We start from the raw sequence: 11,758 nt of genomic DNA, 5'->3' as shown, positions 1-11,758 counted from the left end.
TCCAAACCAGCTGCAAGGGCAGTGAGATATTTGACATCTGAGATTATACACGGAGATCATGATGCTAACAATGCCAGGCCTTAAATCAGAGCTAGTTATGGTATTGCACATTCCTTGTCAACTCTGTTTATGGCTCCCCAAAACATTGTGTCTGTATTCTAACAACATCCTTTTGTAGCTCTCATGGAACAGAAAAGTATTTTTGTTGCAGTTTTTATTTCCAGCGGTTATGTAAAAGCCTTGTTTTTTATGGCATGTAAAACTGACAAAAAGCGAGCTTTACAAGCACTGTGGCTGACTCCGCCACCATGCTTAGCCACCGCTTTCATCATTCCTATCTGCTTTGAGAGCAAACACGGAATCCTTGGCAAAGAAAATGATTGCCAGAGCGTTTATTGGATTCACAGCTGGAAATGCAATCAGCACCCTGTCCTATAATTCAGACCATAAACACAGCAGACAGTGTCACAGCAGCAAGTGTGAATTTTCAGACAGAGATGTTATGCTGATTTTAATCAATTAATGCACAAAAGATGGAAAGCCTTTCATTGCTTTCTATTTTCTGAAGCAATATTACACTTTATGAGCGTAATGTTAGGAACATTTATCCTTTTCTTGAACTGATAGCATGAATCCAGGTCAAAGCTGTATTAATCCCTCATCTCTATCTATATCAATCACAAAGGAGGATATAAGTGGATTATAATGATGATACGAATTGTGCAAAAATGGACTGCAACTCAGTATCAAGAGGATGTCCTGAATGACAACAACACAACAGCACAAAATGAGCTACTCTATGGAGGATTTAATGGAGAATGAAGAAACTCCACAGGCTCCAGTTGATTCTTACTTGTATGTATGAAGTTTATTGAAAACAAATATGTGATGTCAGAGTAGCCTTTGGCACAATGTATACATGGATACAGTCTCACCAAAAACTTAAAGGATTACAGGAAACAGTCACTTACTAACTTATAGTATAGCACTGATCATGCAACCTGAGAGGAGGGAACACTTGGGCACACAAGGTTAACTCTAATTGTAAATAATGAAGATAGCTTCGTTACCCATCCAAGGCTAATCCCTTATCTCATATGCTGGCGCCCAGAACATGAAACATCTTTTGTGAAAAAACACGAATGTCAGAGAGACAGATGTCCTGTAGATTAAACCATTATGGCAGGGCATTTATTATTTATTAGAACATTCTTTTATGAACATATATCCATATATTGAAGATCATTTCTTCCACACAAGGGGACCTTAATGTAGACACACTGCTTATCTCAGCAGCAGAGACCTTTTATGACAGGGTACGATTGTTTCAGTGACCACATATTCAATTGTCCTTATGCCCTTAATATTTTTTGTATATCTGTTAAATTAGTAGAATTAGTAGGCCTATAGACTTTAGGCTCAAATGTGTCTAGAAGAAAAGGTTGAATGTGTGTGATTGCTGTTTTTTGGTTTTTTAGTATGGGAGCTGGCTTCTGTCATGTTTCCAGACTTTACAAACTTGCCAGGATTGTAAAATACTGACTTGCAGTATTATTAAGTGCTATGTAGCGTTTTGGCATCTAATTTGTCTCAATTAGATGATTAGACTCAAATTGGACTCCTTGTATCATATTACATCATCTCACCACTACCTGAAGCAGCTTGACCACACTAATACAGACCATTTTTGTATGGAATTTCAGTGTGGTAATAGCTCAGCATAAAAAGCATTAAGTCTACATATTCTTGAATAATTCAATACAGATATACTACTCAAACATTCCTCAGATTGCTGTAGAAAGTGTCACTCAGTAGCCAATTTGATCCTGTGGGAACGAGACTGAACAACAATTAATTAATAATTCATGTTACAGTCCTAATTCCTAATTATTCCAGTTAACTAGGACTTCACGATGAAATGCTTAAGTGACTTTTTAAATACAAAATATAACTATTTATCTTACTTACCAATACAATAGCTGATTTCTGGTGAGTCAGGTGATTTAGTCCTCTTAAGTCCTAGATGTGCACAAAATACATGAATGTGAACTTTTGAATAGTTTACAAAATAGTTAGCCATTGTATATTTCAGTGGCATTTCCCCTACTTCAACTTGAAGAGCACACACTGGTGCCGTTTTCACTGCCCCTAAGCAAATCCTCAGACCACAGGCCTGAATAACGTCCAGGTCCGACAGCACAGTCTTGGCTGCTGCGCCATACATCACACTACCATAACCTTTCTTGCCCAGATATTTCAATGACGCAATATCAGCTCCCAATTCTAGCCCAGCAAGACACCTCATGACATTAATGGCTTTCTTACTTTTCTTCACCATGCTTCCTCTATGTTCTCTCCATGTTAGTCTGGAGTCAAAATGTATTCCAAAAACATTCTACTCTCTCGACTCCCATATAACTTCAGATTTCTTGCTTCCCTGATTTTTCTACTTGTGAAGAACATTACTTTAGTTTTTTTCCACAGTTAATTTTAAACCCCATTTTATTCCCCATCTTTCCATTTCAATTTCTTGTAGTTTCTTAACTAAATCTTTTAGATTCCCTCCCCCCTTTCCACAAAGCCCCATCATCTGCAAACAGAGACCTTCCCATGCCTAAAGGTACACTTTTAGAAATATCATTTATCATAACTGAGAATATTGTAGGACTTATAACACTCCCATGGGGCGTATCATTTTCTCCAACATGTTTTTCCGAGAGCTCTGACCCTATCTTAACCTGAATAGTCCTTCCACGTAGAAAATCCATAATCCGATTGAAGATGTTTCCCCCAATTCCCATTCAATGAATCTCAATTAACAACTCTTCTCTCCGTAACATATCATAATGCCTTTTCCACATTGAAAAACCTGGGCTTTTCTGACCTCATCCTCAAACCCCGAACCAGGTCCATTGTGCTCCTGCCTCTCCTAAATCCTCTTTGGTATGCAGCCACCAAGTCCCTCTTTTCCAGAAAGTGCACGAGCCTCTCATTAACCATCCTTTCTATTAGCTTAAGATATGTGACATTAGAGCAATGGGTCTGTAGATTACTGGCTTACTACGATCTTTCCCAGGCTTTCTGATTGGAATTATAATTGCTTCCCTACAGCTCATAGAGACTTGCCCCTCCTTCCAAAGTTTATTGGATAACATCAGAAACTTATTTAATCCTTCTTCACTTAGATGATTAATCATTATATAACATATTCCATCTTTTCCCGGTTCACTTTTTCCTGTATTGGCTAATGGCCTCTTCAACTCTCCAACATTAAATGGGATATCTAGTTCATTACCACTATTATTCTTTCTCCCTAGTGTCTCCATTCCAGCTTTAGTGTTTTTTCCCTGCCTTGCTTTCCTTCCTCAGTCACATTATTGGAGCTGTGTACTGCTACAAAGGTATTTACCATTAGCTCAGCCTGTTCTTTATTGGTTATCACCACTTCATAGACCCATAGAACGTCCTCCAATATGTCCTCTTTGCCTGTCTTACTGTTTTCCTGACCATTGCTTGGGCTTGTATGTACTGAACTATTGACCAGTTTTAATGCTTTGTTTCTATTCTTTACCACTTGTTTGCACTTATCATCCCACCATGATACTAAAGTCTTCTTTGTCCTGCCTGTGGCTTTAGGAATAGGACTTACTAGCGCTGATATTATACCCTGCATTATTTTATGGTTAAACATTTCTGTATTCATATTGTTACTAATCTGATGTAGATGTTTATCACCTTCACTCATGAAATTTCCCCAATTAGCTTTTCCAAAAATCCAATTTCCACCTTTATTTTACTGTATATTGGATAATGTTCACTACCAATGGTCCCTACCTGATACACATGCCAGTCACACAATGGTGTTAAGGTATTGGTTACTAACATTAGATCTAGCACAGGTTCCTTGCCAGTGTTTACATCTATCCTTGTGTTTCTGCCATCATTAATACAAACAAGGTGTTTCTCATCCAGCAACTCTTCCACTACTCGGTCGTTGTAATCAGTTTTATCACTCTCCCATAACGTATTATGTGCACTGAAGTCTCCACACCACACAGGGCCTCTTCTATTTATTCCTCCTATTTCCTCAAGTTTACTGAGTTCTAATTTTCTGCATGGATTATAGAAATTTATAACCACCAGGTTCTTCCTTTCTGCCCACACTTCAATAACCACACACTCCAGCTTAGTTCCAATACCAATAGTTCTGTAGGGGATGCCCTCCTTCACAAGGGTGGCACAACGCCCTCCTGCTCCATCTTTCCCTTCCCGCCTGATTGCCACATATCCATTTATTATGAACTCTGAGCTTGGTTTTAACCACGATTCCTGGACACACAACACGTCTGGTTTTTCCTTCTGGCTGTAGATGAACCGTTTGAAATCCTGGCCATTAGCAATCAAACTTCTTGTGTTCCACTGCTGGAGGATTAAAATAGTTATACTATTAACCAATAAATTGTGTTCCCTGACTTGCCTGAATATCTAACTTTATCCCTGGCCTCCTCCCATCTCACACCTTTCATATCCAGATGATGGACAGCTGCTTTGACAATAATCTGGATTCTCTCTGTTTTAGATTTTACATCTGCAGTCGCATTTCTAACTCCTGCTATAAATGTCAAAAGTTTCTTTTTCTCTGCCAACATCTTCTTTTCAAATTCTTTCACAATACTTGTCAGTGTTTCCCACACTCCTGATTGTAAGTCAGTTTCTCCTGTCCAGCCATCTTAACTGCCTCGGCATAAGAGACTTTTGCTCTTATCTGCTGTGCTGCAGCCTCTCGCTTCATTGATTCACATCCCCAGCACACAACACTGTGTTCACCTCCACAGTTACAGCGTTTCGGTTTTATACCTGATCCACATTTTTCATATTCATGATCACCACTATACCTTGCACATCTAAGCTACATGGCCAAACTCCAGCAATTGAAACACCTCATTGGCTTTGGGACAAATTCCCTCACATTATATTTGATAAATCCAAAATAAAGTTATTTTGGGATATCTTTGGCATCAAACTCAACCATCACTGTTTCTGTCTCTTTTTTTCTCAGCTCCTCTTGTCATTCTTTTAATAGTTCAGGTTTTCAACTAGCTCCCTCATACTGACACTAAGGGAGCTCTCTGACTTTCACTGTTTTTGTGACTTTTCCTACACACAGTAACTTTCTCACTTTATCTACTTGGATCTCTGTATTACACCCAAGTGGCAAGTTACCATTATTTTGGTGAGTTTTAACGGGTCACTTGTCTTTATGCCACCTTCTCCCCCAAACTTTACCACAACATTAAGGGATCCTGTTTTAGGATTCCTTGCCTCATCCTCCTGTCCATCACTTTCTGTTCCTCCCAGTCTAGCCTCATCCTGTTTCTTCCTCTTCCTCACACTAGCCTTCTGATTCCTGCCTCCCTTCCCCACCTGTTCCCATTCAATTCCCCCTCTATCACTACCATACACCTCCCCCTCGCTCAACTCCATGCTGTTGTAGCTGTCCTCGTCTACCTCCTTCCCCGCCAAGTTACACAGTCAATGAGAAGTAGCATGAGGGAACCGCTAATGGGCCTAGACAGGCTGTCGGCCGATACAGGCTGTTGGCTGATACAGGTTACCAAATGTCAAAGTCGATTAATCTTTACCCAAATTGATTCAAACCAGCGTAACAATAAACAGCAACCAAATTCAAAACTCTGTGCTCCAACTGTCTTCCGCCGATCACAAGGAGGACTGACACGCTCACACCGAAGCTCTTGCTGACCTCATCAGTGATGTCATGGGTTAGACCAAGTATGGGGGGATTCATTTTATTACCAAGTTGTGGTTGCTGTGTGTGTAAACAATGTTAACAGATACAAGTGACATTGTCATATACCAGTTGTTATAATGGAAAGGACACTACTGATAGAAACATGGTTCTGCCTTGATAGATTGGAGGGCCTATTTAAAGGGAGAGTTGTTGGTTTGAGAAAGTGCAGAAATGAAAGAGGATGTCTGTAGATGTGTTAAGGTAAGTTTGATTTGCTTGATTTTGTTTCATTATTTGGGGAAAATTGTTTTTGGTTACACTGGTGAGAATAAATCACCTTTTATAAATCTCTGGGTCTGTTTCTTATCACCTTACTTGACACTCTGGCAAAGCTTCCTCACAGTTAAACTTTATTTTACAATAAAAAAGTAAATAATTGTAAAAAGCCAGAAAGTGTTGCAGAAATATATTTCATTTAGAAACTTTGTTCGATCGCCAAAACGTGGATGTTCTCAGGAGATGCATGTTATCACTTTTCTTTTTTCTAGCATATTCCTGTAATTGTATCTAATTTTAAAAATTTTTTGCAATGTATAATGGCAGTCTATGGGAGGAATGTTTGAAAGGTGAAATCTCAACAAGTGCTAAAGTATTCATACTTCATGGACAGGTGTCCTATGTGGAAATGCATAACATCTTAAAACATGCTACTAATAGCATCATCATGTGGTCAGTTATTAATCATTTTGGCTAATAACTTAGGAACCGTGAGGTGTAGCAAAACAGTATTTGCACAGTCCTTTCCTTGGATGATGCAGATTAGACTGATATAGGCCACTCCCATTTGTGCCGATGAAATGTTTCCGCCATTTTGGATTTTTTGATAAACACATTTTTTTGCTTCTTTGGCACATATTTCGTTTAATCTTCACCAAACTTGGTGCATACCATATGTTGATGATCCCCGAAAAAAAACTTGAGATCATTTTTGGGTATCACTTACCAATTGTCTGTAATTGGTTACCAAAATTTTGAAAACATGGCCTGATGCACTTAACGGGTCATAACTCATCGATACAAAATTTGATTGCAACCAAATTTGGGAATGTTGTACATACAGTCACACTGCACAAGTGTGTAACACTTCATACAATTCTACCCACAATCGGCGCCACAGTAACAATATTTCTACAGTTCTGTTGTCTATATTAAACTTGGGACACAAGTTCTCCATGAGAGTATGCACAACATATTGAAACATGGCACCAATACCCCCACCTTGTGGCCATTAATAAAACACCACCATACTACTTATTAACTACCATATCTTTTAAATGTAATATTCCATGGCAACCAAATGCAGCAAAGTAGAAGGGCATACGGAACAAGTCTGTAGCATTTGATACAATTTAACCTGTAGGTGGTGCTACAACATTTAAAGTATTGCTGCTGGAGTAGCAGCTTGCAGCGGCAGCAGCAGTAGGAGGTCTCTACAACAGCAAAGTTGGCACATGTCTGCCTGGACAGTGAAGTATGATTTTTCACCTATTTTCATCCAGCAAATCAATAGGTGAGTTCCTTTTTGCTCTACTTGGTAGCATAGGCAAAATACATTACATCTCCAATTAATTTGAATTATGCTATATGCCCTTACTACTATTTACCCTACCATCTGATCACAACAGCAAACAAAAAAAGCTTTTTTACTAGTATATATTTTTTGTTAAGCCTGAGATTTATTCTTTGAGATTCTTTCTGACTTATTATCCAATCTTGATGATTTTTAGTTTTTGCTAAAATTGTTTTCTTGAGGTGAATTTTATTCCAATTAAATGAGGAAAACATTGGATTGAGTGAATTAAGTTAAGTTAATTAAGTTTTGAAATCAGAGCCTTGCTAACTAGCTACATCTGTACTGTTGCTAAAATAATCTCTCGTTTCAGCGGCATCTCAACATTTCTGTAAGCGGAGCTGGACTTGTGACGCTCCAAATTACACGGTGAGTTTAATTTTACTTTGTTTTATATGTCGCGTCCAAATTACTTAATTTGATTTAGATGATGTCTACCACTTTGTAATTGATGAAATGGTGTTCTTTCATGCCTAAATACTCATGGATTTAATACTATAGTGGCCAGTATGAAACACATCAGCAATTTACAGCAACATCCCTAACTTAGTTCTTGGATGGATGCAACCCTGAAGAATGGATGTGTTATATAAATTAAGTATTATTATTATTATCTTAATAATAAAACATTTTTTCACACCATCTCTGAACACATCTATTTGTTTTCAGGCACTTCATAGGGATAAATTCTGAGAGAGGCACCCTGGCAGGACGGGACAAACTCCTGTCACAGAAGACAGAAAGTCACAGAGAAAAAGATGACGGCAGTTAACCGTCATGTGTTTAGTCTACTAAAGAAACTAATGGACTTTTGAATGGGACTTGAACCGTCACACCCACCCACACAATCAGTCTCTTAGCCACACTTTTCAGCTAATCACTTTGTTGCTGTTGGTTACTCAGTCAGTCACTCAGTCACTCACTCACTCACTCACTCATTACAAAACCTTATAAATACACACTTAACTTGGACAGTTTGGTTACAGCTTGCATTTTAGAGAAGCATGTTCATATTTTATAATGATTCATGTCTTTATTTGTGTACAATGTTTAGACAGACTGCACTGTTTGTTTAAGTATTTACTTTCTCAGTGACTGAAATTTAAGTTTAATTATATGAATGAGCTCCATGCTTTGTTTTTTCTCTTACTTTCTAATTTATGTACAGATGTTTAGCATCTTCATTTAAAATGTTAATAAAGTGAGACATGGTTGGAAAGAAACACGTTGAAGTTGTATCATTTGTCTTAACATTTTACATCACAATTCAAAAGGCTGTTTATTCATTGTTGTAAATACTGTCAGTGAGTAATTATATCAAGTCACAGGAGTAGATTGTCGTACATATTGCAGTTTACAGTGAAAATCTGTAAGTATACCTTTTATGAAAAAAGTGCAAATTAACAGTAATAAACTGCAATTCTTTTGACAGTGTTTTACTGTAAAAGTAGAAAATAAGAATGTTATTCTGTATTTACAAAAACAGCAACAAACTGATAATTTCAGCAACAGCAAGACAGCTTAAATTTTACAGTAAATTAACCCTGCTTGCAGTTCTTTACTGTTTTTTGACAGAAAAATCTTTAACAGTGTAGTCACCCTGGGGGGAGGTCCCTGCACTGTTTGCTGTGGTTAAAGACACTGAGACGGATGAGTGTTTACTGTTTGCATGTGTTTACGTGGCTGTGACTGCACTTGTGGTGAGTATATGGAAGCACCCTAAACACATTTTAGCATAGCCTTCAACCTCATTTACCAACCTCAGTCCGCTCTGGTTTTGTTTATTTCTTTGAAATACCAGAAGTACACCTTAAATAGACCTTTAATGGTAAAAGATTTTAATTATATTTTAAAATAGTTTTGTGATACAGTTCTTCTCAATTGGTTGGACACAATTTCTGAAACTTTTTCACATTTTCAAAATTGTTAACACTGCAATGATTCTCAACAGAAAGAGATTATCCCCAAATGTGTTGCCTAATTACCACATGTGCAAACAATCACAGCTTATTAGTTCATCAACCAATTAGACTTAAATCATATATCAGAATGGTCACCAGTTACTTGGTGTAGTGAACATGGAGCAAGAAAGAGTGAGAGGAAGGCAAGCAAGAGGAAGAGGAAGAGGTGTCCGTATGCGTGGTGGTTGAGGTGGAAGACCCAGGCGTGCATTTATTTCGAATGAGATTGTGCAACTTTTGTTCTTGTTATTTGTTCTTGTTTTTGTTCCTGATCTTTTTTGATGGACCATGTGATAAACCATGGCATCACAATGAGAGAGGCAGGTCAGAGGGTTCAACCAACCCTCAGTAGATCCTCTGTTGCATCAGTCAGAAGGACTTACACGAATGAAAACAGGTAAGCTATGAATTACATTTTCCTTAGCAATCACTTATTTCAATCATTTCAATGTTGTGTCCATCATGAAAGCAATTATTATATAGCATGAATGTTGTCCTTGCATTCATCTACCGACTGGAGCAAAGAGTCCAATAGGTTGCAGAAGAAAATTCTTCACTTCTTCACTCCCTGAAGAACAGTAAATGGCTATTGTCGATTTGGTGATTGCAAACAATGCTATATGTCTACGGGAAATACAGTCACACATCATTGAAGACAATGGCATATTTCCCACCATACACAGTGTGAGCATTTCTACGCTTGATCGTGTGCTGCATAAGCATCAACTCAGAATGACACAGCTGTACAAGGTACCATTTGAAGGTACCATACTGAGGTATCAATATGTACAGGTTGATATTCTTCTCAATACCTGTACTGTAATTGTGTTTCTACTTGATGGTGCTTTGCATGATTTGGTCTGTTGTCTATGTTTCTTTTCAGAGAATAATGGAGCTTGTAGGCAGTGACTCACCACAGCTGTTTGTTTATGTTGATGAAGTTGGATTCAACTTGGGGAAAGTCAGGAGGAGAGGGAGGAACATCATTGGCCACGGAGCTACAGTGGATGTGCCAGGCTAACGTGGGGCGAACATCACCATGTGCGCTGCCATCTCCATGAATGGTGTCATTGTCCACATACCCTTGATTGGACAGCAGAACACTGAACACTTCATTGTATTTTTAGATGTAGTGCTCTAAGAAGAGGCAGACAGCCCAATATTGGCGTCATATGGGACAATGTGAGCTTCCATTGCTCACCCCGCATCAGGAAATGGTTTAAAGCACACTCTTGTGTGAACATGGAGTTCTTGCCACCATGTTCCCCTTTCCTGAATCCAGGAAGAGTTTTTCTCTTCATGTTGATGGAAAGTGATGACCATCAACCATACCAACAGATATCATTACTTTATGCGATGAATGCTGCTTGCGAGGCCATTACTGCAGAAAACTGCCAGGGGTGGATTCGTCATAGCAGATGTTTTTTCCCCTCAATGCATTACAAGAGGATTTATAACATGTTGAAAATTTGTGGTCTGACTCACAGGGGAGAGTGGATGAATAAATGTTTTGAGTATTTTTTTTAATTTTCTTTACATAACGTCAACGTAGGGTTGACGATAATGATGACGTATCCACAATTTTGTTCTCAGTTTCCTGTAAAAAAATATTAATCTTCAAAAAACTGAGTACATTTTTGGTTTCATTGAGGAATTTTCTGTCTTTGTCTTTTCTGTCTGTGTAAAAGTTATTTTCTGTGTTTATTCTGTAAAAGTTATTTGAAATTGAACAAGGATAAGGAATATAGATCTAAATGGGATTATGTATAACCAGGTAATTTCAAAGTCTGTATCATATCACCCTAAGCATCAAATGGATCATAGAACAAATGAACCTTTGACCTATTTCATTTTAATGAGTGTATTTACAATTTTGATTGCCAATGTTCAAAGAATGGTAAAGAAAGCCTCCTATTTTGATGAAATGGCTTCTTGTTTTCATGCGGTTATTTGATTTTTGCAAATGTATTTCAATGTTTTGAGCATCTCACAGCATTTTGCAATATTTATTAAATGTTTTGACCATCTGAGAGCATTTTTCTCATTATATGTATTATTTTGCAAAATGAAATAGTGTTGTGTGGTTCGTGTTAACTGCTTTGAACATGTGAACTATGTTTCAGGCATTGTGCTCAACCAATGGAGAAAAACAGTAAAAGAATATTTTTACTACTTCATCTCAACTCTATATTGTGTTTTTTTAAAACCACTAATTACTTCCTGTCTTTTCAGCCACATTTTCCAGATTCCTATTTGATTTAATAAAATAAAAAAAATAAATACTGTTTTTTATTACTTAGTACTATTACTTATTGAATCATGTTTCTGTCCCCTCATTGAATGATAATGTGTTCCTTGTTTAAGCGTGAACTCGAGGTGATTTCCCAGTCATACATATTTCCTGGGGTGTGATTCCCC

The 11,758-nt window shown here is 37.8% G+C and overlaps 1 long non-coding RNA gene across 2 annotated transcripts; it reads left to right on the top strand.

Annotated features, from left to right (window-relative positions):
* The first annotated feature begins 85 nt into the window (after positions 1 to 85).
* Positions 86 to 11,517, top strand: LOC121884650. 2 transcript variants are annotated; one of them, XR_006092397.1, is made up of 5 exons: positions 86 to 7,319; positions 7,693 to 7,748; positions 8,049 to 9,079; positions 9,661 to 9,737; positions 10,224 to 11,517. It is a non-coding gene; the product is annotated as an uncharacterized LOC121884650 (long non-coding RNA). The 2 variants fall into 2 exon arrangements; XR_006092396.1 differs by having other exon boundaries at positions 86 to 7,748.
* Positions 11,518 to 11,758: the final 241 nt, after the last annotated feature.

Source organism: Thunnus maccoyii, chromosome 18 (assembly GCF_910596095.1).
Source record: "Thunnus maccoyii chromosome 18, fThuMac1.1, whole genome shotgun sequence".
Lineage (NCBI taxonomy): Eukaryota > Metazoa > Chordata > Actinopteri > Scombriformes > Scombridae > Thunnus > Thunnus maccoyii.
The sequence above is the reverse complement of the archived record's forward strand: the minus strand, read 5'-3'. Positions and strand labels throughout refer to the sequence as shown.